Source organism: Bombus vosnesenskii, unplaced genomic scaffold (assembly GCF_011952255.1).
Source record: "Bombus vosnesenskii isolate JDL3184/JDL3185 unplaced genomic scaffold, Bvos_JDL3184-5_v1.1 scf7180000013352, whole genome shotgun sequence".
Classification (NCBI taxonomy): domain Eukaryota; kingdom Metazoa; phylum Arthropoda; class Insecta; order Hymenoptera; family Apidae; genus Bombus; species Bombus vosnesenskii.
The window spans coordinates 2,030,087-2,043,774 of record NW_022882988.1 but is presented as its reverse complement, the minus strand read 5'-3'; the positions used below and the strand labels follow the sequence as shown (position 1 = coordinate 2,043,774).

General features: G+C 44.9%; 1 protein-coding gene across 8 annotated transcripts in view; it reads left to right on the top strand.

Moving 5' to 3' along the window:
• The window catches only part of LOC117236985 (AF4/FMR2 family member 4), a 166,754-nt gene that overhangs the window by 121,292 nt on the left and 31,774 nt on the right, over positions 1-13,688 (top strand). The window lies entirely within an intron of this gene.

Sequence of the window (13,688 nt, the reverse complement as noted above, 5' to 3'; positions counted from 1 at the left end):
CACCATCCTCGACCTTTTCGTTTGAATCTCCGTTTTTAAATGTATAGAGATTTGGAGATACGACGGTGTTTTGCTAACTGGCCAGATGTTAGGTCGAGTAACATAGGGAATCAAATAATGAAACGAAGAGATTAACGGAAAGTGCGAGTCGATCAATTTGGATTTTGAGAGCAGCGAATTAATGTTGGAAATTATCAATGTGGTGGATCGCGAATTCGTAATTTCTAATAGAAATTGTATAAGATTGGAAGGCTGTATTTTTTAAAGATTTGGTCGGTTGTAAAGAATACGGACAAACATTTTTTCTCGTGTATTAGGTTGTTCGAAAAGTTTCTTTCGTTTTACGAGGAAATAATAGACGCACAACGTTTTTTGTTTTATTTCATTTTTTTCAAATTACGTACGATCCATTTTGTTCCGTTGAGATAAACATCGCGACATTTCACAGACTTGGTTTCACGTTTGTACGAAGATGCACTGTTGTAAAAAACACGTTTGCAAAAGAAAAACACTTTTCGAACAACCCAATATTATGTATTTTCTTTTCTATATACAGTTCATTTTGATTTCTTTGCTACGAGATTTATATCTTGATCGTCGGTAGGTCTGGTGCTAAATAGACGCAACCATCGTATTTTCTGTATGTTGCGTCACGAACTCTTCACCATTTAGACGCGAAAGTACGCGAGTGACAGCTCGTAGAACGAAGGTGAACGTACAACGACAGCTTCTCCTAACAAATAGCCACGCAGCAGCGCCTCGGCTTTTCCTTCTTCAACTACACCTTCAGTCGTGGTCTGGTTGTGCCACGGTGGTTGCTGTCTTCTTCCCTCTTTGTGTAAACCCTCTTTTTCACCCCCTCCCCCGCCTTCCGACGATATTTTTCCTTTTTCGCGCGTCTCCCTCGTTTCCTGGTCCTTCTGCAGGCGTTCTCTCTGGCGTTCCTCTTTTCGTCTGCCGCGATACGTCGAGAAGAATAAGCGAGAGAACGACGAGACGAAGTGGTTTCCATGGGAACGAACCGTTCCATGGTTCTATCGTCGGATCGAGACAGGACACTCGCCGATCGACGCCTTTCTTCTGTCTATCGACGTGTCCTAGGTCAAGTAATATCTCGCTGCACTATTGTCAACGCTCGAGAAACGTCGGAACGCTTGGTCCTTCTGTTGCCGTTTCTTCTGCTCGAATAGACCGGTGAATTGTAATCGATGGTATCGATGTCTTGGAAATTTCGTTCAGTCGCGCTCAAACGACGATGTGTATGGTGTGTTATTAAAAGAAGAGAAGGTTGCAGACTTTAAAAGTTTGTTATATTCACAGAAACGAGGAAAAAACGATTAACCGATGATAGGTGGTACAAGTAATCCTTCTGACGTAAAATACAGTTGATTTCGTATGGAAACGAGTGCTTCTTCGGAGAGAATCCTTTAAAGTCAACGCGGCTATTTTTTATCGCCGTGTATATAAATCAAGGAAAAAAGCAAAGAGGTTTGGCGCGAAAACTGCCAATTGCTGGAAAGAAATTTATTAGCGGGGCGGAGCGGTTGAAAGGCGGCGTGCGCGGGACTCTCGAGTACTTCGCGAAGTTTTCATTAGTAAGAGCCGATAAACTCGCGAAGACTTTGCCGGCTTGTCCGTGGGATAATCGCAGTAATTATCCATGGACCGATCTGCCTCGAATACCGCGACAGGGAATTTCAAGTTTGCGGTAGTAACTCCGCCACTACTATCGCCGGTGTACGGCAATTCCCGTGACATTAATTATTGAAATCGCCCCCGGCACTCTTCTCCATTCCGTATTTCTCCGTCTTTCTTTCTCTTCCTCCATTCCTCGTATATATTCTGTCCCTCGATCTCGTCGTCTCTTTCTGCCTGCTTTTCCCTTCTCTGCTCTGTCTCATCTTCGTTGCTCGTTTCGTCCTCGTTTCATCCTCGTTTCATCCTCGTTCTACCCTGGCGACTAGTCTGGTACCCGGTGCGCACCTCTCGCGGCTGTCGTAGCTCTCGGTCTCGTTTTCTAGTTCGAAGGAAGTCCCTTGGGCGAAGTTCGCCGAGAAGCAGACAGAAGCTCCGTCACTTAATATTCAATCGCTCAGCCGTCTTGTCGCCGGTGGATCGCGACGAGAACAAACGAGACCAATAAATTAATATCGCTGATCGAGGTTTTCTTCTCTCTTTCGTTTATCCGTCTCGTTGCTTTCGTCACTCGCGATACGCTGTCCTCGAATGTACGTAACATCTATTATACATCACCGTGCCAACGTAGAATTTCATTCTTCCGTCGATGAAACTTTAAATCGAAACTCCGGTGCGACGTAAACGGAGGCGAGCTGGGATTCGTCGAATTGGAAAAAATATCGCGTATCTGGCGATTCGATCTCGATCGAGGATAAAGTCGACTTACTCCATTCTGTGTTTTATTACGGTGTTATTTCGAGTTGAGAGTGCGCGCCCTTAGTTGCGCCAAGTGCATGCGATTATTTTATTTCGCGTGCGGTCGCGTGCTCCTGGACTATCTGCCCGTTGCCAGAACGATCGCAATCTAGCCATGTGAAGGCTGCTTAATATTGTGCGTGGAAACTTGCTTTAACGGCATTAAAGCTGTACGATAATGGCCAGCCGCCAGAATCGGCCAGCTCCAACAAATTGAAACGCGTCACGCCAACTGGCCACGTCTTTGGAATCCGATAAACCCTTCGCCGTTTCTTTTCTCCTAATTAAACGCACGATCTCTCTCTGTCTCCTCAGTCTTCTATTCGACCATTCCTATGCTCGTCGTTTCTCTATCGATGCTCGAGCTGTAAATAGCTCAAATTGCAAATTACGATGCTCGTAAGGGAGCGGAAGTAGCGAGAAAATTGTGAAGCAAGTGGACGAAATACCAAGCTCACCGAACGACTTTATCTCGACTCGAGCACGCGATTACGCGGATCGCGTTGATGACAGCTTCTTCGAGTTTGTCTACCGTGGTATCGCGATAATTCTCATCTTGATATAATATATCTTGCACGATCCGACATAATTCTTAACCATTACATCAACGAAGACGCGCCCCTAACAATACCAAGCCGACGACGAAACTCTAACAAGCAACGTAATCCGTTCCGCCGATTCTACGTCCCTCGAAGGAAGTATCGTTGACAGTCACGAGCACGCATCGACGTAATTACGACGGGAGCAAAACAGCTTTCGAGGAAGTTGCACACGCAATCGAGAACTATGAACGGAACTTCGCTCGGTTCTTAATAAAGTCAGGGGTAGAGGAGACATCTCGAGAATCTTGGACGATCGCTAGGGAATCATTAACCGATGACGTTGTTGCTTTGTAGCAGAGAATAGCCGTTAGATGTCCAGCTGCATCGTCCATGTTCCCTGCTTTTTACACGCTCCTTTTTATCGTCATAGCTCGTCACGACACCGGTCTATCCGTTCTTCATGATCGTAAACGCGTAGTTGCTCGCGACAAGATGGCCTCGTAAAGTAAGTATTTATCGATACGCGAGTTTCTGGTAGTTGTGGAAAAAGGTCAGCGTTCTTTTTCTTCCTTTCAGCAGCCTGCTAAGTGCACACGTGCTTCTAAACATTACCTTCGAGTTATATTTTAGAAAAATATCGAAAGAATCGTAAATCCTAGATATTTAAGCAGGATTTTAGAGGATTTATGCCAATAATTTTCATCGTTATTGTCTATAATATTTATGCAGGATTATGAAACAGTTGGCAATGAACCTTGTTATATCGCTACGTGAACATTGCTCCCTGTTAGATGGCACTGTGTGTCCTGTCGAGAAATAATCGCGCGTGTATTCTTGCAATTAGTACGAACTTGTCGGAATGAAAAAGATGGGAATCTCTTTCTATTACTTTCTTAGCGTTTTTATCAGTCTCATCTTATAGCGTATCGCGATGAAAAATACGAGATTTTGCGCGTATGCTTCGATAAAAACGATCATAACGTGTCGCGTTGTGTTCGATCAGTGAAAGTAGATTAGATCCTGCGTTCTTTAGTGTCTTATTACCTTCGATACGAATTCATCGCGATAAAAAAATTCCAACTTGGCTCGATTATTCGTTAATAACTAAGTAGAATACCTTGGTGGATCGATGAAAAGGGAACAGATCGGTATAAAGCCACGCGGATACCATGCATCGCGTGTAAACGACGCGATTCGTTGGCGGTTAAATTCGAAAAGTCTATAGAACGAAGGATGACCAGTTGGCGGGCTAATTTATTGGGAAAATGCAGTTTCAGCCAGTGGCACACCTTTGACATTTGCCTGAATCGATACCTGTTGAGCCATTCGTCGGGCGTCGTACGGCCCGCTGGTGCAGCTGGTATTATTACAAGCGGTGTACACGTGTCCACGGGCCCGGTGCGTGTATCATTATGTCAGTTCATGAATATATGCACGCTGTATCTATCTCATGGTCCCGCGAGCGATCGATACCGCGCGTTTTTGCCCCGATTGTCGCTCGATTACTCGTCTCGCCGACGGCTAATCGGGATCGCAATTACGTTTGCCTGCTGCTACCGATAAAGTATCCCCGTGAAATACGGGAGCATAATCGAGCGAATTATTAACCAGCGATTGTAACGAGGAACAATGCGCCAGGTTCGTTTCGCTTTCCATTAATCGAGAGTCGGTTTTATTCGGCTGACCTCGAATAAGAAATGGCAAACGTTCGTAATGTCAATATTCGATTGATGCGGTCAGATCGCTGATTAACGGGTAGTAAATAGATCGCGGACATTTATGCACATTCATATTTCTATGGATACAATCGAAGAACGTCGAGGAAAGATAGCGGATAAATAACGTTTTCTGTCTTTTACCAGGTAGCAATTTGGGGATATAAAATACGTAGTAGAAGCTATGGCGAGAAAAGTAAAAAACAGGAAACAACGACAATTTGACATACACAGCATCGATCGAACAGAGGTATTCGGTCTCTGGTTTATTCAGAACATTCGTCGAATAGTTTTACGAGACGTTGATTGCTGCGAGGTTTATAAAAGACCCGTAATTACAGCAATCAACCATGAGTTTGTTTACTCGTAATTTCCAAATCGGTCTAATTTTTGTCTCGATAATATACATGGTCTACGACGTCGATTCGTCCAAGAATTTAACGACGTGTGTTACTTACACGGTGGAAGCAGGCGCCACTCCGACTAGGCTGGATCGAAAATTGATACACCGTGTGCGCGCTCGTCGAGTCGATTACGAGCGTGTAACAGCCATTACGGTTTAATGCGGGATATTCGATCGACCCGATAAATCTGGCCAGGTGCCACGCAGCTAACACGCGCGTCCACGATAAAAGTGTCGTCGTCGAGGTAATCAGAGACAGATCCTAGAGTGTTATATGAGATTTCTATTTCTAGCAGCGAGAAGAAGTACTCTCCAGTGTCGACGATTTCGTTTACCTCTGCTCCTTGGAGGATCGTCGATCCTACGAGCGATGGAAGGAAATTCTTTGGGAAACGGCCGCGTGTACTGCAGTTAAGACAGGAGTGAAAGTTGCGATTACGCGTCGATAAACGCGTCCATTCTCGAGAATTCTCCGGTTGGGTCGATTCACGAGGGAACGAGCCGCGAATAAAGTTCGTGACTCGGTCTTGGAATTACTTTCCAAGTCCTCGCTCGCTTCCGAGCGTAAGCGGCGTTAACCAGCGTCGGGACAAACCCTCGTGAAGGGTAGCTTTACGTCGGAGGGGTTGTACACGTGCTGAGCCAAATTAAATATTGAATATCGAGCCCTCTTCCCCACGGCGCTGTCAGTTACCTCTGTATACTATCGAGCGGCTTGACCTACTTGTCCAATTATGCTATACAGTGCGACATGAAGTCGTTAAATCACGAGTTTCGGGCCAGCCGAAAGATACGTCCTCTTGTTATCTCCACTATCGATCGACTTCCGGATTAAGACTAATTCAATGCATCCTTTTCCACGTTTATTCTGTTTTACATTTTTTTCATTTCGTTTGACTTCATCTTCGAGTGAAAAATATGTCGCTTTTCGTTTCGCTTATCTTCTCGTTTGATTTCAGGATTACATATGTACGTGGTTTTGCCGTCTTTTCGAACATTTAAGAGATATCACGAATATTAATTACGTTAAGTTGACGTAACGATTAAGCTAAGTCTATTCGTTTCTTAGACGAAGAGAAACGAATGGGATGTGCATTTCAAAAGGATTATTATCTGCAAATATATCAAATTATTTTCTTCTTTGATTATTTCATATTAAAGGACTTCCTGTTATTCCAATTAACGAATGACGTAAAACTCAGGAAACGAACAGAAATGGGCTTATCGTATCTTTTTCGTGTCTCAATTTATTTTATGGACGGGAAGAAAGCTGTTGAAATAAAAATTAGCGAGAATTTGAATACGCGGTATTTTGAATTCGTAATACTCGAGTCTAAAATGTAACGGAACTCTAGTTTGAAAATTATTGTTCCGCAATCTCGACACGATTCTCCTTAGGATCGTTAAACGACTAAAAGTCGTGGTGAAATCTAGACATATAACCTATCCCGTTTTATACATATTTCATCTATTTTTTTTTAATAAAAATCACAACGAACGAATCGCGTGTTTTGTTTTCATTCCTCGATTCTCGTGCTTTCTGCGTTCCTTTTTCGGTCCCGTTAGTTAGTCGTTTCTCGTGAAACTATTCGAACGGAATATTGGATTCGCGAGATTAATTCGTCGACGCGAACAAAGGTGGTAGATCGCGTTACGACCGTCGTCGCAGCCTGCAGCGATGGTTATGTCATTGGAACGTTGGCGTATCTCGATCACGGTTAGATCGTGTTTCTGTCACGCTGATGACGTTTGCTAGCGATGCCTGCTAATTTGTAGTGTTTGATCGCGTAACTGCGGGATGACGCGCCTCCAGCGTTACTTCTGCTCATCCGTGTGGACGGATTCTCGGCAAATGATGTCGTCATCTCCTTTGACATTCGCGTATGCCAGTATCACCGTGCTTCTCTTATTAACCGGCGGCTTTTCCGCTTAACCATATTCGACTAACACGGCCGTACGATCTACGTATACGGTGTTGCGGATTACTTCGATCGAGTGGAAAAGTTGTTCCTTTGCCTGATTTCTTCGACGAGAGCAAATTGCCAGCGGCGAGCCGAGCCAGACGTTAAAAACTCGAACGTAGACACGCTAGCAAGGAAAAGAGAGTTTATTGTCGACTGGGTTTAAGGGATAAAGAGAGAGAGAGAGAGAGAGAATGAAAGAAGGAGAGAAGGTCCATTTTCCTAATAACGTCGGATTCGGCCTCGACCAAAAGGTTAGGTTCGTCGACTCTCGTTTTCTCCTTTTCTCCGGCGTTCCCGTCTCTTGTTAAGCGCGCCCTTTCGCTAGCCCCGTGACACGAACGCCGCCTTTTCAGCCCCTTCGACCCGTTTCCCGCTGTTCCATCGTCATCCTCTTCAAATTTTCTAAGGTCTTGCGAGAAAAGACTGCGGAGATTCTCGCGACCGCTTTGCTCCCGATAAATTATAAGACTGCGAGCGGTGCGCATAATGCGACCGCGAAAGACGAGACAGAAGCGTTTATACGATATCGATCACGCGGGCTTCGTAGGGTGGCACGCGACGCCTCTCTGAAAGGGGGCCGTTCATTCAGAATGGTAGAAGAAAGGATCGTTAACGATCGCGTGGAGAGGAATACGGAGTCGAAACGAGAAAGAGTTTCGAGGATTTCTTTCTCCTTTTCACAGACCGGTCGGAGAGTGTTGACGATGGCGATGATGGTAAGAGTGCGGGTGGAGGCGAGTGGGAGAGTGGGTGGTGGAATTTATACGCGAAATCCGCGCGGAATTTCATTTCGTCTTTTATCGAGCGCGAGCCACAAGCGGCATCGGCGGCAAAGGAAAAAAGGGAGAACGATTTTGTGCGCGGCAACAGAGAAGAAAGGGTGCGAACAGTGGCGGCAGAAGAGCGTGGAAAAAAGGGTGGCCATAGTCGAAGGGACACGAGAAGAAGAGAGGCGAAGCGAAAGGGGTCGATAACACATATCCATCCTCTACCCTAGCGGCTCTCCTCTGCCTCCTATCTATTCTGCCCGCCAACACCCTCGAATCAGTCTCCGCGCAAGCAAGCAACCAGGCAAGCAAGAGCAGCTCCGAGTTACTTAACGTGATTAAATCCACCTCCACGGCCCTCTATCTCCCCGCACCCTCTATGGCCGAACCACGTCGATTCGTCTCCTCCGGTCTTTTCTTCGCCCTATTTATCCTCGTGCTGATCTATTCCTGCGGATTCGATCACGAGCCGTTTACTTGTTCGCGTTTTATTGCTTAAAACGGCCTTCGCGCTCACCTCGAACGTCCCTTTTTCGCTTCTGAATGCACGCGCTCGATCGTTGGCTACTCTTAACCCTGCTAACCTATTCACTGATATTCGAGTGTTCGCCAGGGAGAGAGAGAGAGTCGTCGCATCCATCGCTATTTCAAAAGGATGCACTCGTTCTCTCGCGGCCACCGCCAAAGGAATACCGGCGTCACGGTTCTCCACCGATCGACCGCCACGCTTTTCCTTCTTTCACCGTAATACATCGATTCCTGCATCCTTTTTTATTCTACCTGAATCGATCGTTCTCTGAAAAGAGTCCTTCAGACAAAAGTCGAGGTATTGTACGATCGTTTCAATTGAAAAGTTCAACGACACTTTTCGCGCCCGAATCGTATCCTTCTAAAACTTAATCGCTGTCTCGATGATTCGAGCACCTATTCGAACGACGTAAGAAATGGCGTGAAAGGGAGCCACTTCCGTCAAGAAAAGACTTCTTCTCGAGATCTATATATAGTTTGGTGAGCCAACGAAAATGGTGAATCACGTTTTTCGTATGAAACACAGTCGCGTTCGGGTCGCACCTTCGACGCATAATCATCGGCGGTACGTCACGATTCAATAATAGCTTTGGAAACGAATAATGCAGCGGTGTTTTCCATTCGATCGAGTATATATATTCTTCTGACCAGTTGGTTTATTTACAATTGTGATTTAGTGGGCTCCGTAGGATTTTAATTCGCTGTGCAATGTATCTGGAGCGTTCGCGCGCTCCTTTTCTCCGTGGAGAAACGAACGTGCGAACACGGGAGGGGCCACTTCCGGAAGGAAGAGGTTACCAGGCCGATACGCTTGGCCGAAGCGTCTCGACGCATGGTGTATGTTGCGTCACGTCGACGAAGTCGATGACCCACCTCCGTCTCTTCCTCTTCTACCTTCTCTTTCTCCCTTCTCCTTTCCTTTCCTGTACGAATCCATCGGAGAAGACTGCACACGAGACCAGAACACATGCATCGCGCCACGGAAACGGACGTCTGCGACTTTCTCGTGCGTAATCGTGGGTCATACGGATCTGCCCTCTCGCCGCTAATTCGATATTTGTCGCGCGATACTCTCGAAAGCCAAGCCGATTAATCCCGTGCCTCTTAAATTTTTCGATCTTCTTATCTGAATATGTGATTGGTGTTTAACTGAAAAGAATAAATCAAAGAACAGAGGAAAAAGATGAATCATTTTCTTGTACAATTCCATAAACAATCGTAAATACCAAAGTAAATGATACAAAATATATAAAGCAACGTCGTTCTTTTCGACTTTTCAACGATTGATGAGTATAATTCCTGGATTCGTATATTCGAATATTTCGTCTACCAATTTCTAGCATTCGAAGCACAGTGGCAAAAATTGTCGGTGACAGAAATCGTCTCCTACATCCGATAAAGTTTCGACAACGAATGGCACGCTTGGAACGAAGGTAGCTAACTAACTGTCTGTGGATCGTCTTCTTTGTCGCTTTGGGCCGGCTCGATTCAAGCGTCTTCAGTTTATCGAATGAATTTTTTTTTGCTCAGGAAGAATTGTCATGCGTCGAGAAGTTAATTAAGAGCGAGCGAGACTGAGAGAAGGAAACGAGAGAGGGCGAGCGCTCCTCTCCTTTTCTTTCGTCTTAATTGGAGGGCTCTTTTAGCAATTAGAACGAAGGGAATTCTTTTCTCTTAATAATTCGCCGTTACGAAGATATAAACGAACCTTTCAAGAACATCCCGCGGAACCCTTCCTCACCCGTGGCTGTTGGCCTCTTGCTTTCTGTATTTTCGCCGCGGTTCTTGGCATTCAGGCAAGGTTTGCCGGCAACCGGCTGCCTAAGCCCACAAAATTTATTTTATATCCCCAGTTTTAGGTGAATAGGGACGAGCCATTGAGATCCTTTCTGCTTCTTCGAGCCGTTGCGCTCGTTTCTCGTTCGCCGCGGTATGCTGTCTACGGGAAGGATTTTCCTTGGGAAATCTTATATGAAAAGATGCGCGCGGAGAGTTTGGGAAGGGGGAAAGGGAGGGCAGGACGAGCAAGAGATGTTCACCCTTTGCCGGCGATCTGACCCGAGCCGGGCTGGTTATTCATAAGGCAGATATCGAGCCAGCTCTCGAATGCAAATCGAGCGGAAGTCAACGATGAGTCGAAACGACGAGCATCTTCGTTTTTCTCATCGTCGACCGTCGTCGATGGAGATTTATAGAAAAAAAGAAAAGGGGAAGGAAAAAAAACGAGGGAGAAAGAGAAAAAGAAAAATAGGAAAGGGGAACGAAACGAAGTAGAGAATAGGAAGGAAATGCAAAACGGCTCGATTAAAACTCTTCAGGCTCGTTTAATCTTTCCCCCTTCGCTTAGCTTATGATTCCTCCTGATGGTCGTTCGGTTTGCCTTTCAGCCAATCGGCCAATTCTATGGTGAGACGCGAATATATGCGCAAAAGTTACGATGGAATTTCAATGGCGAGTTACGGATCATTGGTACGCGTTTCCCATGACGAAGGCTCCAGGACTTGGAAATAACTTCATTCAGACCTCAAGTTCACATTCGCTTTTATTGGAATATATCGGGTTCATTGAAAAGTTTATAGCAAAATCGAAAAAGAATTTACAGTTTATCTTTGCAGAAATAGTATTTCGTCGAATAGAACGAGTTTCGATAAATTTGTTGTCCCGTTTGGTCAATTCCTTCGTGCAGCTTTTACAGTTTTCTAGAATATTTGATATCTTGCCATTAAACAAATTTTATAACAGTTGCGATAGATTCCATCAGAACTAGGAGAATTTAAATGTAACGTTCGGTAATTAATTAAAAAAAACTTTCTCGTCCTTGCTATCAAATCGATGATCTACGGGCGCTTAATTCGAACACGGGTCACGGATCGGCTTTTGACGCCAATCTCGTATCGCGATATCAAAGAAGCGGACACGCGACGGGTTCGCGTGTGCCCGTTGAATCGCGGCACGAGGATAGAACACAGGAGAGAAAAAGGTAGAAAGCGGAGACGCCACGGAAGCGTACGACCTTCGGCGTGGTATCGATTAAGCGCGGGTTAAGCTCAATGCCAAACCAAAAGCAATCCGGCGATCCGGCCGCAACTTGGCGTGCCATCAATCCGTGTGCGAACACTCGCGTCGACGTGCTTCTTTAATTTATTCGACTTGGAGCTCTACGGCTCTCGAACCAGGGGACTCCGAGCAAACTTCTACAAACTCTTTGTACAGAACTTTTCACTCCGTCGAGGCTCTTCTTCCCCGTCTTTTCTCAGATTTCGAACGAGGGAAATCCCGCTCTCTGATTTACACGAGGTGTCTTAATTTACGTAAGTGCAGTCCTTCGAATATCTGTTCGTCCGAAATTTAATTAAATCCGTCGAGATCCTTAGATTTGCAACTACATTTCCAAGAACAATTTACACTACATTCTGAATGGTTACGTTAACCCCATTATGTGGATTATAATCTAATATCGCCGGCTGTATTACCCCTTCGATTGGATTTGCTCGGATGATTAGCAATTGCTGGTCAATCGAGCGCGCACGCGGTCGAAATCAATATATTATTAGGTCAACGATCCATTCAGTCCCAAGCAAATAAATAAACGAACTCGAAGGTGGACGCGAGCGTTAAGATCGATCGAATTGGTTCCGTAGGCGTGTATGTATATGATTGAGGAAGAGGGGGGATGCATTATTTTTTTACCTGGCTGCCCCGTGGAACGCACGGCTTGATGGAACGGCGTATTCGATAATACATCATTCGGTTGACCCAGTTCCGTGATATCGAGTCTCGAAGTGGCGGAGCGTGGCGGTCACCGAGACCCGTTGGTTAGTGGTTGGCGCGGTAAACGGGGGTAAAATAGTGGCCGAACAGCCGGCAAACGGAGGCATTGACGTGTGTCGAATACGAGTTTATTAACCGAACAGGACGCCGAGTCAACTTTCGTGGAGTCCTTTGGCATGAGTCGACTTTTCTCCTAGTATCCTGTAATGGATATATGTAAGTATGCGTGATCTTGGTAATAGTATGGCGCGTAGTCACGGTTGTATCTAGGTGCACGTGTTCGTGTAAATTTGTATTTTTATGAAGACAATCGCAGAAATAAAATCTGAATAGAGATTCGTTTTATGCTCTGAATATCACGAGTATATCCACGTTGCATATTTTATAGCAGAAGTCCATTTATACGAACCTGTCGAAAAAACAAGCTGTTCCATATCTGTGCCAGTGAAGCATTTCTTTGTTTTTATCAGATTCCATACATTTCATTTTCGTATCGAACTTTTGCCATTATATAAAGACACGAGTAAATTAGATGAAAAATGTACTCCTACCTAATTAGTTAGTGGATACTGTAATAAAACAATAGTGCGCAAATACTTTCTGTAGCCAACGTATGTCCCATTAAAATCACTAATACATCAGCATAAATCCCATCTTTCATTTTCCCATATTTTCTAATTTTGGAACAGATGTAATAATTGTTTCGAGACATTTGAACAGCAATGCACATACGTCAGTTATTAAACTCGATAAGTTGCACGTTAGCGAGTTATTTTTCCAGCGTGTTGTAATTAACGTTAAATTAATTTTAGAATTGTAAAGAAAAGATATACCGGAACGAATCCTAGAGGAAGTCTTATTAAACGGCGTGATTTCTTTCACGATATCAGAGGATTTCGCGGTTGCAAGCGCCAGTTAAATGTTTGCTCTTCATTCGCGATGCGCAGCCAGGGACTCGTCTCGGAACTCCCTTTGGTTGAGAAACTGGAAAGTTAGCCGCAAGTGCGAGCGGTTCTCCTTCGCGGCAAGTTCCTCTCGGAGTTCGAGCAACTTCCGGTTTTGACTGAAAGGAGCTTCCGTCCTTCGAGATCCTCCGACGCCCGGGGGTCGACCTCCTTAATAAATACGTCGATGCGTGCTTTCGAAGGAAGTCGCGTTTATATACTGTGACTGACATTTTGTAGAAGCGTACGGAACGATGAATCTAACGATCCTGTCGTTTTTCGTTGCTCATTGTCCAACAATTTGTTTCGTTATGCGGGACTTTCGGACGTAACCGTATCGCAATAATGCTCCATTATTCACGGTTCTCTTTTGAACTGCATTTTTCCCCGAATTTTAACCTGCGGTTTAGCTGTTACGATTTTTCGTTCTACTAGAAATTCTAATGGACATACGTCCTATTTGCGCGTGCTGTTTTCGTCGTTTTTCTTATTTTTATTTTAATGACAACCTTGTTGAACGAGTTTGTCATAGATAAAGAGGTTATCGGGTCTACTAATTATGTAAACGTCGAGTAAATAGAGGAACATAGCGACACACAGTCGTAGATGGTTTCGAATAGA